Source organism: Sciurus carolinensis, chromosome 17 (assembly GCF_902686445.1).
Source record: "Sciurus carolinensis chromosome 17, mSciCar1.2, whole genome shotgun sequence".
NCBI classification, from domain to species: Eukaryota; Metazoa; Chordata; class Mammalia; order Rodentia; family Sciuridae; genus Sciurus; species Sciurus carolinensis.
Genome location: NC_062229.1, coordinates 59,936,988 through 59,944,604, shown reverse-complemented (window position 1 = coordinate 59,944,604; position 7,617 = coordinate 59,936,988). Strand labels below are relative to the sequence as shown.

The following is a 7,617-nucleotide window of genomic DNA, read 5'->3' as shown; positions in this document are numbered from 1 at the left end:
CATCAATGTTCATAGCTGCTCAATTCACCATGCCAGATTGTGGAACCAACCTAGATGTCCTTCAATTGATGAATGGATAAAGAAACTGTGGCATATATATATACAATGGAATATTACTCAGCCATAAAGAATGATAAAATTATGGCATTTGCAGGCAAATGGATGAAATTGGAGAATATCATGCTAAGTGAGATAAGCCAATCTCAAAAAACCAAAGGACGAATGATATCGCTAATAAGTGGATGATGACACATAATGGGGGGTGGGAGGGGTTAGTGTTAGGGTTAGAGTTAGGGTTAGGGAGAGGGGCAAGAATGGAGGAAGGAAGGACTGTATAGAGGGGAAAGAGGGGTGGGAGGGGTGGGGGGAAGGGGAAAAATAACAGAATGAATCAAACAACATTACCCTATGTAAATTTATGATTACACAAATGGTATGCCTTTACTCCATGTACAAACAGAGAAACAACATGTATCCCATTTGTTTACAATAAAAAATATATATATATAAAAAAATAAAATGTGGCATGTGTGCACACACACAATGAATACTATTCAGTCTTAAAAAAGGAATTCCTAGCCAGGTGCAATGGCACACACCTGTAATCCAAGCAACTCAGGATCCTGTTGAGGCAATAGATCACAAGTTTGAGGACAGCCTGACTATCTCAAAAATGAAAATAAAAAGGGCTGAGGATACAGCTCAGTGGTAGAGCATCCCTGGATTCAATCTTGGTACCCCACCCTCCAAAAAAAAGAAAAAAAGTAAAGAAGATGGAATTCCTTTCATTTGTGATAATATAGATGAATCTGGAAGGATAAACATTATGCAAAGTGAAATAACCATTAAATACTGTATGAATTTCACTTTTCTGAGTTATCTAAAATAGTCAGATAAGAGCAAAGAAGAGAGCTGTGGTGCTCGCTTCGGCAGCACATATACTAAAATTGGAACGATACAGAGAAGATTAGCATGGCCCCTGTGCAAGGATGACACGCAAATTCATGAAGTGTTCCATATTTAAAAAAACAAAAAACAAAAAACAAAGAAGAGAGCTGTGGTTACCAGGGTCTGGGGGAAGTTAGCAAAGGGAAGTTGCTAATCAGTGGGTATGAAGTTTTAGTCAAATAAGACAAAGAAATTCTAGAGATTTTCAATACTAATACTGTGCCTGTGCTTATAGTTAACAATACAGTATTGTGCACTTAAAAATCTGTTAAGAGCCAGGTGCGGTGGTATACAACTGTCGGGTAGATTTCATGTGAAGTGCTTTTACCCTAATGAAACAAAAATTTTAAAGCAAGAGCTCTGGAGTCAGGTTTCTTGGATTCCCATCCTCCCTTTACCATCTACACAGGCAGTTTTAAACCATTTTAGGTCTTTCTTTTCCTCATTTGTAAAATGGAGGTTAACACTAATGCTCTCTGTAAAATGATAATGTGAGGCAATTTCCTTATTTCTTTTTTTCTTTTTTCTTTTTTTTTCACCTTAAGAATCCATGTCCTGGCAATGAAGTAAATGATAATACCACCACTTTTGTTTTTGCTAATTTTATCATGATGTTTGTATTTTGCTGTTACTAATAGCATAGGAAGTGGGATTGCTACAAAGACGAACTACTAATCCCAGCATCAAAATGAATTTAAATTGTGGGGGTGTGGATAGGTAATTTGAATAGTCAGGCAAGAGGAAAGGGCTAAAGAAGCTGCTAGATGTGGCCTTATGGATTATTCTTCCCTGAGGCTCCAAACCAGAACCCTAGGGTCATCAGACTCGTCCCACATCAGGGTTGATGTTGGCCTCTTCACATCTTAGCAAGCCTCTACATGGATGTGCTTCTTGCAAAGTGATATTTACTACCTCACCTGGCTTCACTGGATGATAAATACACTCCTAATTGAGTAGTTTACACTTACTGTCTGTCATTTGTAAACTAAACTGCTGTAGTGTTTATGAATTTCCATCTACAACCTAGTAAGTGGAAGAATAATTGCATTTCTTAACTTTCTTAAATCTTTGCTTAAGTTTTCTCATTTGGGGAAGATGGTTCTCATTGTAACCTCAGTTGTTATGGGAACACTTTTCCCACTTCAGCCCACGTCCCCACCTTGGGTGCTGTACACAGGTCTCCCAGGTCCACATGGTTCCGAAGAGGGTGTGGGGCACTGTGTAGATACTCGTTCATGATCATTGCATGATCATTTTGGACTTAGGGTATGGAATGAGGACTAATGTGGGACCAGGGTGCCTAGCTTTTAGTCTATCTAGGAGCATTCCAGAGTAGTCCCCTCTAAGGTCTTGGTGACCTGAGATTGCTGTCATGATGAGCCAGGGGGCCTATCTATTAAAGAATACTCCATCCTTTGTCTTCTTCCTATTTTCCCTGAGAAACATCTCCCTCTCCCATTCTGTTGCCCTTAAGAAACTCTTCCATCTTCCCACCAGCTCCAGAAAATCCAAAATATTTGTTTTAGTGGTTTTGGGTTTCCACAAAAAATTGGAATTGCTCTGACTTCAGATTTATACCAAGATAAGGAACCTCCAAACATGGCTCTTGGTAAGAATTGGGGATCATAAAAATATAAGAAGAACAATCCCCAAATCACCCTGCAACTTTTCATTTGATTGATAGTTTGTTTATGGAGCATCTGCTGTATACCAGGCAATGCACTGGGCTACAAGGACTGTTTTAGTCTGCTTTTTTGCCACTGTGACCAAAAGATCTGATAAGAACAACGTAGAGGAGGAAAAGTTTATTTGGGGCTCATGGTTACAGAGGTCTCAGTCCATAGATGGATGATTCCATTCCAAGATCAGGCAGAACATCATATTGGAAGAGCATGGTATAGGAAAGCAGCTCAGGACATGGCAATCAGGAAGTAGAGGGTGAGCTCCTCTCACCAGGAACAGAATATAAACCCCAAAGGCACACCTCCAATGGCCCACCTCCTCCAACCACACCCTACCTGCCTACAGTTGCCACCCAGTTAATCCCTATCAGTGGATTAACCCACTGATTAGGTTAAGCCTCTCATAACCCAACCATTTCACCTCTGAATTTTTTTTGCATCATCTCACACATGAGCTTTTGGGGGAAACCTCATATCTAAACCATAACATGAACTAAGCACAAATTGCCATTGTGGACCATCTAGAAACTCACAGGCAGGATACAGAGCCAGCAAGTGCTGCCAACTTGACCATATTATCGTTTAACCTTGAGGAAACTCATGGTTACTTTTATTTCCTTGGATGCTACTTGTGAAGGCAAAGCTTGTGAAGATGAACCATTTGGAAAGTCACAACAGGTTGTTAACAGGGCTTTATTGAGCTAGAAGTTTGCAGCCAAGGTATGCCACTTTCAAAGTGTTACTGAATGATTTTCACTGCCTCTTGGCAAGAGTCCCACTTTCCCAGAGTTTTCTTGAAAGAGTTAGAAGACTAAGGCCAATTATTAAGCAAAAATTTCACCCTCAACTCCCAGAGATCCTAAAACAGTATTATTGGTGCTTAATTACATTTAAATAATTTTTTTGCCCTTATGTTGGAGTTTTGTTTCTCCAATAAGAGCCTGAATTTCTTTGGAGTACAGACTGCCCTGTATCCTTGGTTCACTCTTTCAAAATACTTAAGAAATAGAGTTCTTTGCACTTATTTGCATGGCCCACTGAATGATGGGAATTTTTCCATATTTTGCATGCACAGTACCCCAAGTTGTATGTGTAACATTTAGCTCCCTTTCTTGTTTTGGCTGTTTAAATCTAAATTTCCTTTCTGCACGTGATTGACGATATCATTTTATCTTTCAGGCATCATTCGAGGAACTATATAAAGAGGTGACTTAACATCACTGGCATGCAGTGCCTGGCTTGGCTGGGTGTCTTAAGTGGGAAAACAGGAGAGAGAGAGAGAGAGAGAGAGAGAGAGAGAGAGAGAGAGAGAGAGAGAGAGAGAGAGAGAGAGAGAGAGGCTGGGGAACAGATCGACAACCATCCTCAGCTTCTCATTTCCTATTTATTTGTAGTACAAGTAACACACAATTTATTTGCAGCAAACAACTGATGTGCACTTAAGAATTAATGGGAGTGGGGGAAACAAACAGATGTATGGTCTACTACAGTGTGTAAGAATGTTGACTTTGGGATTCTATGTACCTGACAGCCTTCATTCTTCCTCTTCCTTGGTGGGTGAGCTTAGGCTGGTCACTTCACCTCTCTGATCCTGTTTCCTCACCTGTGAATTGATGATATATTGCCATTTACTTCAGAGGGTTATTTTGAGGATGAAATAAGATAACGCTTGGAAAGTGTCTAGTACTGGATCATAATGAGTTGTCATCGTTCACTGATCACTTTCTACCACCTCGTGACATTTTGAGAGGTTTCCAGAGCATAGGTATGGGGCATTAGAACAATTAACATGGAATCTAGTGCTTTGGGGATATAATAGATATTTAAACCAGTTAATAATGGAAATAAAAAAGACTTTGGTTAATATAAAATCAAGCTTTTGCTTTTCCATTCTCTTCCCTTTACATATTAGGGTAAAGCAGGTAAACTTGCCCTCTAGTTCTCTTCCCTGTTTTTTTTCTTCCCTTTTGAAAATTTTTGTGACTTCTTCAAAAATGTCCCACCTCACTTGTGATGGTTAATTTTATGGGCCACAGTGCCCAGAAACGTGATCAAATATCAGTCTAGATGTTGCTGCGAAGTTTTTTTTGTTTTTCTTTTTTTAGATGAAATTGACAGTTAAATCAGTAGAGTAAAACAGATTACTTTCTATAAAGTGGGTGGGCCCCATGGTGAGCCCCACCCAATGAACTGAAAGACTTTTTAAAATTTCGTTTTTTTTTATTTTTTCAGGACTAGGAATTGAACCCAGGGCCTCACATACTCTATACAAGTGCTCTACTACTGAGCTGCACCCCAAACCCTTTAACCAAAAGTATTAGGAGAAAAATGACTGATGTACCCCAAGGAAATTCTGGCTCCAGATTCCCTTTAGACTCTGCAAAATCATCTCTCCCCTGGGTTTCCAGTCTGCCAGTCAGCCCTGCAGATTTTGGACTTGCTAGTCTCTGCCATCATATGAGCCAGTTCTTTAGAATAAATCTCTCTCTCTCTCTCTCTACACACACACACACACACACACACACACACCCTATTGACTCTGTTTCTCACAAGAACCCTGAATAATCATCCTTTCCCACACCATTTTTAAAAACCTGATGTTAGGCAGGAATTTATATCTTTATAGGGCAAGGGAGAATAAGGAGCATTGAAGGAGGCCTGAGATTCCCGCTCAGAAGACTGTTGCCATAATTAAGCTTTTGTGCTACCTTACTGTGAGTTAGTCTATGTTTCCCCTCAAACCCTGAGTCAGGCCTCATAACTGTACCCATACAGCTGAATCTTTGGTTTCTTTCCAAAGTTGTGTGTCATCCCACAGGCAGATCTCAGGGGAAGACAAAGTTCAGTTTACTCTCCTTAACATTTTGTCCCATCATCCCAGATGTGGAACACCTATAAAAACTTAAATATGGTATATACCATAATAATCAATTACAATAATTAATATAATATTAGTTAATATTAATATGATAATATAAGCTCTAGGTTATAATTTTCAGCTTATTTTAATGCATCTGTGTCAATTTTGTTATAATATCCTCAGAACTGAAAATTTGGGACTTATTGGGTTAAAAAGGAATTGAGTAAGAATTTCAAGAATAAGAATTGAAAGAGATTTCTAGGTAATTAAACTGATCAGAATTTGTCATTCTAGGCGCAATCTTGTTAATCCATCCCTTAATAGATTTTGAGAAATATTCTTAAGAGACTTTAAGAATGTTGAAGGGAGATTCTCCTTTTGGAAACGCAAGAGCTAAGTAACAAAGTAACAAACACAAGTATTCCATTATGATCATATTTAATGCAGTCATCTAGAATCCTGGCCAATTTCTTCTAGTTTAGATTTGAATCTAAAGCACTCGATTTATCCTTTTGTTTTTGGTTTTTATTATTTATTTATTTATTTATAATAATAATAATAATAATTATTATTATTATTATTGTACCAGGGATTGAACCCAGGGGCACTTAACCACTGAGCCACATCCCTAGCCCTTTTTATTTTGAGACTGGTCTTGCTAAGTTGCTTAGGACTTCATTAAGTTGCTGAGGCTGGCTCTGAACTCGCAATCCTCCTGCCTCAGTCTCCCAAACCTCTGGGATTACAGACATATCCCTTGTTTTTTTTTTTTTTTTTTTTTGGTGCTGGGGATCGAACTCAGGGCCTTGTGCTTACAAGGCAAGCACTCTACCAACTGAGCTATCTCCCCAGCCCCATATCCCTTGTTTTTAAGACTAATTTTCCAACTCGTTTTCTGTACAACTGACTTAAACTACATTGGAATGACTTGCATTTCACGGTGTGTAAAATTATTTAATATTTTATTCAGAGGCAACATTTGTGCTTGGTTAGGCTTCTTGAACTTCTACATGTTAATAATCCAACGCTCATTTACTTGGGTCTCACACTGTGTGGTTAGCTCTCTAATGTTTTCCTTGCTCCTTCAAAAAATTACGGTATTTTGGTGTCTACCTCAGATTTAAATAGGGTTCATCATACACTGAATTTTTGTAGCCTAATAGGATATGATATTTGCTGAAGTGAGGGGGAAGAAATCTTGCTCATCTTTTAATTTCTTGATGATTCGAGCATGGAGTTTCAATTTTAAAAAGTTAGAATTTACTTGGAGGAAAAACACCCTCTTACAGCCCACACTTATGTCCAGGAAGGTTGGTAGAGTATTGCTGAATTTAGTGGGCCGTCACCACGACTGTTCCTTATTAGTGAATTTCATCAGTATTTTCTGCATGAGCTGTCCTGGGAATGGGGCTGTAGGTTTTAAATGCAAATAGGACGAAACTAATACCCGCTTGACTGGTGGCAGTGTGTAGAGCGGAGAGAAATGCTGGCTGGTGTATATTATGGTCGCAGAAGCAGCCATGGTGACAAGCTGGTGCGGGAGGGACAAGGACTACATCCCAGGTTGAACACAAGCAGCTCTGTGAGTTGCTCAAGTAAATCTAGGATCTCTTAGGAAATAGCAGGCAGATCAAGAAGTAGGAGAAGATGCTGCGCTTCTGACAGAGCAGACCCACGTTTTCTCTTCCTGATCTTCCTGGATTACTTGTTAGGGGATAGCATACTTTCTTTCTTTCTTTCTCTCTTAGTATTTTTTTTCCTTTTGCTGTGAATAGTATTTTTTTTTTAACTCATCGTACACAAATGGGGAAAAGATAGCCTCTTCAACAAACAGTGCTGAGAAAACTGGAAATCCAGATACAGTAAAATGAAATTAAACCCCTATCTCTCACCCTGCCCAAAACTCAACCCAAAATGGATCAAGGACCTAGGAATTAGACCAGAGACCCTGCACCAATTAGAAGACAAAGTAGGCCCAAATCTCCATCATGTTGGCTTAGGATCAGACTTCCTTAACAAGACTCCCAAAGCACAAGAAATAAAAGCAGGAATCAATAAATGGGATGGATTCAAACTAACAAGTTTTTTCTCAGCAAAGGAACCAATCAACAATGTGAAGAGACAGCC

At 39.1% G+C, this 7,617-nt stretch overlaps 1 non-coding gene across 1 annotated transcript; it reads left to right on the top strand.

Annotated features, from left to right (window-relative positions):
- Positions 1-917: 917 nt before the first annotated feature.
- On the top strand, positions 918-1,024 carry LOC124969626 (U6 spliceosomal RNA). Its single transcript, XR_007106000.1, has one exon. It is a non-coding gene; the product is annotated as a U6 spliceosomal RNA (small nuclear RNA).
- The last annotated feature ends 6,593 nt before the right edge of the window (positions 1,025-7,617 follow it).